Source organism: Tubulanus polymorphus, chromosome 6 (assembly GCF_964204645.1).
Source record: "Tubulanus polymorphus chromosome 6, tnTubPoly1.2, whole genome shotgun sequence".
NCBI lineage: Eukaryota > Metazoa > Nemertea > Palaeonemertea > Tubulaniformes > Tubulanidae > Tubulanus > Tubulanus polymorphus.
In genome coordinates, this window is record NC_134030.1 from 19,176,754 (window position 1) to 19,186,581 (window position 9,828).

The following is a 9,828-nucleotide window of genomic DNA, read 5'->3' on the forward strand; positions in this document are numbered from 1 at the left end:
CCGCTCAATTTGGAGTTAGAAGCCACTTAATCGATGAATAATTATTTTCGTATCACTTTAACTTTTCGAAAATCGTATTTCCTACATTGCGCGCGCGAGCGCTAATCGAAGAATATCGTTCGGCTGTCGGTTTCAAGTCACACACACGACAACAATAACGACTTTATAAAAATCGATTGAAAACTCAGATGTCTCGAGTCGCATCGCGGATTTGCGCTAACGTTTCCTTCAGAGTGCGCCTTACATGGGAAGATCGTCAACGCGAAGCATCTGCCCTCGATCGGGTCGAATGTTTAGTTTCGTGGCCTCTGGCGTTTTGTTTATAGCGACTACGAAGTCACTTCTGCTTTCATTTCGATGTCGCTGCACCGTACACTGCTGGATGCGGTATCGAATCCATGGGGCGCATCGATTTAGAAGAATGTAACGTTCAGGTTACCGACCTCACTGATGTCCCTAAAACGATCTTCGAATGTAATCGTTCCGCTGAACGTGCGCGGGAACCGCGTGCCGGCGTCATCGTTTTGCGGTAAGGATGTGACTTTTTATCGAGATTCAACTCCGAGTAATACAATTTCGTAAAGCCGAACTCCTAACGAATATCGAAGACATTACGTAAATGATTTCACCAAGAATATGAAAGGTGAAGTTGTTTGCGTGGTTGGTCGTATATGTGTGGGGTCGAATATACTTTTGGTTTTATCTAAAAAAACCAAATCAGATTGATATTGAGGGATGATACGGACTTCGAGGTTGAATACATTTGAAAGAAATCTTACTATGCACCGATTCGACGTACTGCATTCTAGCGACACCTGGTGGATCCCCTGTACCTGACCATAGGTGGAATTATCCATAGCCACATAGGCGCATGCTCTACTGCACACCAGTGACATCTGGCGGATACCAAGCCGCTTGCTGGAAGTGGAATCATCTTATGTCTAAGAATTTCATGTTATTTTGCACACTAGCGACACCTGGTGAATCCTCACTTGCCACAAATTGGAACCTCTATCGCCCAAGTGTCAGACGCCCTAATACACACTAGTGACACCTCAGATCGATCCAATAGTGTCACGGTAGTTATGTCCGACTGCCCACTTGCGACACCTGGTGGATCACCAGTAACCACAAGAATAGCCACCAATACCCATAGCAGTTATTGATCTACTGGCACTAGCGACACCTGGTGGATCCTTCCATCCACCCTTCCTAAATCAAATCTCGATTACGTCAAGCAATGATTTATACGGTTTAGTTAATCAGGCATAACCGTCTGCAGGCCACGTGGTTTACCATAATCGGCGCATTACTCAAAACGTAAATCGTATTTCATAATTCGAATTTGCGAAAGCGAGTGAATTGCCGGGCGCTGATTGGTCAACACTCTCCTGACTGTTGCGTGTCGCTTGATGTAACAACAGATTTTCCATGACGTCACTGGCGTGATATAAAATTGCGCATTGATTTGCGGTGACATACCTTAAAGATATAAAACATGCGAATGAATATCGGATATCTGGGATTATGCGTCGGTATGAGCGTGATGTAAATTCTTCGTTTATCGCCAGAAAATCAATCGCGGACAAACGAGCAATCATTCGAGGTAATCAGGTGTTTTATTCGGTTTATTTCGGTAAATAATACGCCTCGATTTCCCCCGTCCGCGAAGGTCGTTAGCCGTATTTCTCGGCCGTGTGACTCAAACGCTTCGCGCTCTCGAGCCGGCCATTTACCAACCAGACAATATACGCCCGACTGTCGCTGCTAATGGGCCGCGTTTCGGCAAGAAATGAGGGTAATTTCGCGTTGTTTCGCGTCGGTTGTTTGCGCTGATTATTGTTCACTTAAAACTCGCAGAAAGGAAACATCACGTCCACGTCGAGAACGCGACACCGGCAGAAACTAAGCGCTAACTACTCCGATATACGGGTAAATGTTAGATCCTATAACCGAGTCGTACATAAAATGGCGGCTTTTTTCAATGGATCAGAAGGGTTAGTATCAAGAGGGTTTAGGGTTAGGGTAAGGTGAGGCGTTCGGGTAGGGTAAGGTGAGCTATTAGGGTTAGGGTTAGGTGAGGCTTTACAGCTTATTACTATGAGGTAGCTTAAGGTAAGACTATATGTAGTTAAAAAACCAGTGAACCGGCAAGCTAGCATCGCTAGCGCCGTGGGATAACGTTGCTTATGCTCACATTTTTAGTTACTTTTCAAGAGTTTTCTAAGTCCAGGCAGTCAATGCGCATGCGCGACGAATCGGTTATAGGATCTAACATCTACCCAGGGAAGTGTGATGACTTCCCTGATCTACCCGATATACGTCGGTTCTTGGATTAGATTTCCAGTCAGTCCGATCGTGCGGCGAGGTCTTAATGTTTCTGATTTCGCCAACCCGGAGGGGACTGCCGAGCTGAAAGTCGGCCAGTGTTGATGAAACGTTGACCGATACCTGATAACCGGCGGATCAACACCGTAGTAACAACGACCTTCTGATTGTCACTATGTCAGCATTATCCACTGGTTAACTCTAAACAACTGCAGTCCTTGTGGCTCTGGTTGCATAGTCATGGCTTAGACTTAAGACTAGTCTAAGACCAACTTATTTCTATAGCCAATCTAACAATTTAAGACCGGTCTTATGACTTTTGTATGAACTGTACACGATTAGTTTTCGTAAGTCAGCTGAAAAAAATGTCTGGTGTTTGTCGTCAATTTTCAATAAAAAATGTCTCAGGTGAAGTATTGAATACTTGCGAAGCGTGGGCGGTCACTTCTTGAAAGTGCGCTGATAAAATATATTGCTGTCTTGCTTGTAATTCGCTTTCAATTAAAAGTTTCTTAGGTAAAATTCGGAACTCATGTGAAATGGGGACGATGTCGTAAGTCGGGTGTTTGCAGTTTATTTACGTGACGTTTTTTTTTTACCTCAGAAACCGCTACGCGCTTAACGCTCAATTCGACATCACTCAAACGGCATCAGGCGCGCGCGCATAACATCTAGTAAACTAGTCTCAATTATTTCTATCAAGTTATTTCTATATGTTTCTAGTCAATTGGCGCGCGTACACGCTACTGACTCGCGTGAGTCAACAAATAACTATTACATCATGAGAGGCTTTTAATAAGACGCCATCGAAGAATGGACCCTGGACGAAAGGACTCGCGTCCGGACACGTTTAAGCACTTAACGTTAAAAAAGCGCCCGCTTTCAATCTAGTGATTAATAGTTGATGTAATTAGCTTTCAACATCCGCACTGCAACAATAGCGGCCGCAAATCAACTCTCAAAATCATAAACGAATTACGGCTAAAACACTAATCGATACGCCGAATTATCGAATTTTCGCGACGCTCTCGACTAAAAGCGTCGATATAATTTATACGAATCGAAAACGACCGATTCGTGAATAACATTCTCATTCCGTATACAGTTATACAGCTAGTCATGCAGGTACGTCCTCGAGCCATAATCTGGAACGACAACCCTGGCCTCATAAAGACGTTTAACATCATTGTTTAAAATTCACATATTTTCTTCACTAGTTAGCCCATTTTAATATATGTGAACTTTTTGATACATTGATGATCTGATGTAAAACTGACCACTGCCTTTATTTGCCATCATACAGCTAGTGATGCGAGTATCTACGAACACTGACTGAAACGACAACCCTCGTCAAGGCATTGAAACACGGTTGTTTGAAAATAACAATCTTCAGTCGATTCATTGTTCGTATAATTGCCTAAAACTGTTCTTTTTTTCGCTCATAGATCGTAAAAGTTGTAGTTTTGTCCCACGATAACATTTTGAAAACTTGTTAAATAAGCTAAGTAAAATCGAGTTACACTCCGGACTTTTTCTAAAGAACCGATTGATTCACGTTCATTTCGATTAACAGGAATCAATCGTGGAACCATCTCAGAAATTGGATGTCCTCAACAAATGGATGTCCGTTCGAACGAAGTCTTAGAATATGAAGCATTAAAAGGAAATAAGTACAAATTCAGAACATATTTACCAGATAGATTTCATAGATTATCAAGTGAAGATATTGAAGAATTATGTTCTGGAGATTTCAATTTCATATACAAAGGTAAGAATGAAAAAGGGCACCATGATATAGATTTCGAAAAATATAAAATCAATTTTAATAAAAAATCTGATATTAAAATGGAAGCAAATAAGAAGTACTACTGTCCAATATGTAAAATCAATATAGATAAATCTCAAAAAGCAAGGCTTTCCGCGATAGTTTCATAGCCATGGAGCATTATTCAGAAGGTTTAAGTCTTGACCAGCACCAGTTGGCGGGTCGACTGAAATGAATCATTAGCTGACACGACTTTCAGTATTCTTGAATGATCAATACTTCTTCAGATTATGAATCGTGATTTCGAGACATTATTCGATAATATATCGACCAGGAAATATCTCTCAGAAATCACTCTCGTCTCTATTATGAAGAGCTGGGAATCAAACGGCTGGAATGCGAAATACACAACAAGTGCTGACGTAGTCAACAGGCGCACACGTGCCCAACCAGCGTCGCCAGCAACGTGTGCGCCGGCGTGTGCCTCGATCGTGTACGGCATCGAATATAAACAAGAGCGGTTTGAATAAATAGCTCTCAATCGAGAGAGAGGGAGAGCACCGTCTGGTGTGACTATTAATATTTCATAATCTCGACACTTAACAAACCTTTACCCGGCGTTGTAGTCAAACAAGACGGCGTCGCCTCGATTGGCGAGACCTTTCTCGGGTAACGAATAAACACTTTTAATATAACGTCATCGCTTTCTCGTCGCGCGAGATGAGTATATTGAATTAAAGTAATTATTGAGGCGGGACTGAAAGAACATGAAACGCTATAACAGCGAGCCAACAGTCTATCGTCCGATTCACGGTGGCCTTCTTCTTGGCCTCGTGATTACAAATTCGAATGGAATTCTATTTGTTTTTTAATCTTGGGTGAACCCGATTAGTGCAGTATTTACCCCCGATTCAATACGAACACAACGATTCACTGTTACTATAAAAACACCGCCGAATATAATAACATAATGGCGCGATTATATATATATATTTCACTCCTGGTTTAGATTCCCGATGAAAGAGGTCTTTATTCGTCTTAAGTAAATCACGTTATAAATATACACCTATTTACTATGCGCAACCCTGAACGAAATCTCTGTATTTATAGAGCTATCGCGGTCGCTGTGTCGTAAATTACTTCTTCTACAAAGTACGTTATGTTTTTTTTTTTTGAAAAGAAACTCTAAAATTCTCCCAGGGATCAAGGTTAAGAGAATGTTGATATTTCGATTTTGACTCGTATAGCCGGGCGTATCGATATCTGATTCGTAAACGTTTGCTGTTAGAATTCATCGTGAACGTGTATTTTACTGTATTGTGCAATTCCGTGCAGTCTCTCACGACACCGTGTGCCTTAACCAGCCTGTCACGACACTGTGTGCCTTAACCAGTCTGTCACGACACCGTGTGCCTTAACCAGTCTGTCACAACACCGTGTGCCTTAACCAGTCTGTCACGACACCGTGTGCCTTAACCAGTCCGTCACAACACCGTGTGCCTTAACCAGCCTTTCACGACACCGTGTGCCATAACCAACCAGCCTGTCACAACATCGTGTGCCTTAACCAGCCTATCAAACCACCGTGTGCGTCATTGTGCAGACTGTCAGTGCTTCCTGACCGCCAGTGATCTTGTCACCATAGTTGTGTGCCTCAGTCTGCAGCCTCTCACCACGCAGTTCTAATTTTTTTTCTCATGAATTTCATCAATATACGTTTGGCCTTTAAAGGTCCACAAATCGCCCCATTTAAAGAACGCCCTCCACTTAGTATTTAGAATGTAGAAACTCAAAACGTTAAAGCAATTTCTATGATTCAGAAATACCCAATTATAGTTCCGACTACTGACGTTCTTTCACTTATTTCGCAAATAGTCGACTAAACTCCGATAACCGAAGTTCTAACCGGCCGTGGTCGCACGTGTCGAAATAAAATCGATTCATAATTCATATCAGTCAATTGAAACTCTCCAGGTGAACTTTTTTTTGTCAACCGTCGTTTCAGGCGAGGTTCGGTTTTCGATCGACCGCGTCGACGATCGAGTCGTGAATAATTAATACCGCACTTCAAGATGGCTGCCATGGCGGCGTGAGGCTCGCGGGAGTGCATATAGAGTCTCACGCGCTGGCGAATCGTTTGTATGTGTGTCTATCCATAATGCGTGATGCGAGAATTGAGACTCTATAAATTTTGAATTTTAAATGCGGCGGTGCGGTGTGGTAATTAACTGCGGCTCTTTGTAGTAGCCATAAGGAAGGCTGTATGGATGTATGGTAGGCTCCACTCACAGACACACAGACACCTGCCCGGCAAAGTTTTCTAATGTACCTATTTAAATATGTACAAACATCCAGGCGACCGTAATCACTGTTTATCACGCGTATACGTCTCAACGCAGACTCTCATTCTCAGTGATGTGGCTCCGCAACCTGGGACAAACCTTGTCAATATTGGCCATCTTATTGTGAAGTGTCGTGGACAAACCGTCTTTGAATGTGAACACATGTGAAATGGGGAGGATCAGTTTTTGAAAGTGTGCTGGTAAAATGTCTGATGTCTGGTGTTTGTAATTCATTTTCGATTAAAAAAGTCTCAGTTGAAGTTCTCAACATATGTGAAGTGTGGACGATCAGTTTTTGAAAGTGTGCTGATAAAATGTCTAATGTCTGGTGTTTATAGTTCATTTTCAATTAGAAATGTATCAGGTGAAGCACTGAACACATGTGACGTGTGGACGATCAATTTTTGAATATATGCCGATAAACATTTGACCTAATATCACCACTGACGATGTTGTGTTGGACTATGGACGTCTATTATTCATCCATGGTCGGACACACGGTCCTCACTGCAGATCGGTAACTTCTCATATTCGAAAACGCCGATATCTATATAGCCTAAAATAGCCTACATGAAGAGGGAACTATATAAACCTACGACAAAACATATGAAAGGGGAATTCACAAAAATTAGGTGATTAATATTTATTGTATGAGACGTGGGCGGCGATGTTACTGTTAAAAACATATACAGTTGAATGCTTCTTCAAATTTGTTTTTACAAAAACCTAATCAAAAAAGCGGTAACCGCACAAAGAAAACGACATTCCAATTTTACAACCGGTTACAAGAGACTCTATACTGCGCCGATTATTAATACGATCCCTGAACTGTCGCATTTTATTGAGTGGAAAGTTGGTACGGTTATCATGCATAGATATAGGGCTTTCTGTTCGTGTTGAAGACCGCTATACGCGGGCAACATCCTGCCGAAATATAGCTACGGCGAAGTGTTACGAAAATCTTGATGCGGCCGGTAAAATGATCCGAACGATTTGGGTAATTCATTGCATTTCTATTCTCATGGATATGGGTGCATGTTTGCCCTAGGAGGCGTTTACTGACTAGCTGATTTAATCACAATTTATGTCCTTATTCGTTCAAGACTTCTCATATACAATGGTGGAGCCAGGCCTTTTAGAAGTTTGGGGGCCAGGGTACTGAAGGGCAATAATAAAAAATGACCGGGAAGGGTAGTACAAATAGGTAATCACGAAGGGCAGGCACACCAAGACTTTGACGTTGGCAACGTTTGAAACCATCGAAGTCTTTGGTGTCCTTTAAGGCTATTTAAAGCCTATCAGGAGGGAATAATCCTCCCAATAAAACGAAAAAGAAACGGAAAGTAGGTCTATTTGATACAGTTTTCACAAGATTCGTAGAGTAGCCTGTTTAAGTCGGAGCTAGCCGCTGATCGCCCAAGCATGTCGTGTTATAGTCGAGTATTGAAGGAAGTCATCGGGTTGAGAAAAGAAGCTGGGATCCGGACGGCATGACTTGGCAAAGTATTGACGATCAGTTTACGTGCAGATGTTGATGTCAGTCGATTGTCTGAGGAGGTGCAGGTTACAGACGGCTGATAACATACGTATTGGCAGGCACGAGCATTTCGTATATCGGCAAAATTTAAAAGCGTCGAGGACGAGTTGACGCCTGTTTCGATACAGGTCCGGAAGATCTATTTTTAACAAAATGATCTACGAAATGACGTCGGTTTTCGACAGCACAAAATCGCTACGACAATTAGAACATCCCAAAACATCTCGAGGAGAAAGACATGTTTTACAACAATGCACATTCTACTCGGAAACTCGGAATCTCTGACTGTAGATTAGCGCATAAATGTTTATAGAGATTAGTTCGTCGGAGATATGATTCAGAAGGGAAAGAAGGATCAGAGCCGTGTTGTGTGAGATAGTGAGTGTCTCTGTGTGATCAGCGAAAACCCTGGGGCGAAATATGTTCATTATTCATGGTCAATTGAGCAGTGATTGCGCTGTGAGTGCTTTGTGCTGTACATAAATACGGAATCAGGGACTCATTTATGTTACATATCTATTATTTTCTATATGTATGTATGCATAATTAGCGATGATCAGCGCTTGTGGAAGTATGTGTGCGAGCGGCGCGTGTGTGTGTGTGTGTGTACTCTAACCCTCTGGCCGCGGTATATATACGTCGTATCGATTTTTCGTGGGGGAATTTAAATCGACGCATTTATTGGTAATAGGCCTATACTCGTCAAATCAGACTCGATGCCCGCCATCGCCACCATATACCCGTGTTTAAGGAGGGTTCTTGTTTTTGCACATCCTGTACGTACACACTAGGTGTTTTGTTTTTTCTCACAAAAAAAACTATCCATACAGTGTTTATTTCAGAATGGCGCAAATTCCAGAGGGAATGTTTTGTTTGGGGCTGATTACGGTGCTACTGCATGGGAACTTGTCTTTATGGTATATCTTATGTTATTGACGTGCGAAGATGCCATTCGGCTATAGGTTTTGCATGTACCCTTGATAGTTTTGATAGTTTCGGCGTCTGGGCAAAGCTAAGGGGGTGACGCAAAAATGAGATGGTAATCTGAATGTCTAACTATCAAGCGATATGGTCAATATTTCTCTTGTCGCTGAGCGAATACTGTAGTGGACGATCAATTTTAACAAGTTGCATTCCCGTGAGCGAAAGCGTTTAAATACAGGTCTCAATCTTCAACTACATGCATTCACCATCATGGGAGAAATTGGGACGAACACTTTTTGAAAATGCGAAGCTGTCATATGTAATGTCTGGCATTTGTAGGTAATGTCCAACAAGAAATCTAGCAGGTGATTTCCTAAATATGTATATATATATATATCTGTCGTTTGTAGTTCATTTACATTCAAAAACACGCATCTCACGGGAAGTCCTGAGTGATGCGTGGGGGTAGTTTTTAAAAGTTTGCTGATAAATTATCTAATATCTGGTGTTTTTTTTTCAAAGAAAATGTCTCAGGTGAAGTTCTGAACACATGTATAGTGTGGATGATCACTTTTCAAAAATGTGCTGATAAAATGTCTATAATGTCTGGTGTTTGTGGTTCATTTTCAATGAAGTCTCAGGTGAGGCACTAACACGTGTAAACGATCAGATTTTGAAAATGTGCTTTACAAAATTCTAGTAATTTTGTCAAAATGTTGTATTTATTTCACCTCAAGTTCAAAATTGTCTTCTTTAGACAATCATAATCCTATATTTCATAACGTTAGCCTCGGATGAACCTATATTGGAATTACATTTGTACCCCATAAGTTTAGTGGTGACTCACCGTGAAACAACTTGCCGTGATCGTCTAGAGGTTAGGACATTGCGTTGTGGCCGCAATAACCCAGGTTCGAATCCTGGTCACGGCA

At 41.8% G+C, this 9,828-nt stretch overlaps 1 non-coding gene across 1 annotated transcript; it reads left to right on the forward strand.

The window, feature by feature from the left end:
* The first annotated feature begins 9,756 nt into the window (after window positions 1-9,756).
* Window positions 9,757-9,828, forward strand: Trnah-gug (transfer RNA histidin (anticodon GUG)). Its single transcript has one exon. It is a non-coding gene; the product is annotated as a tRNA-His (tRNA).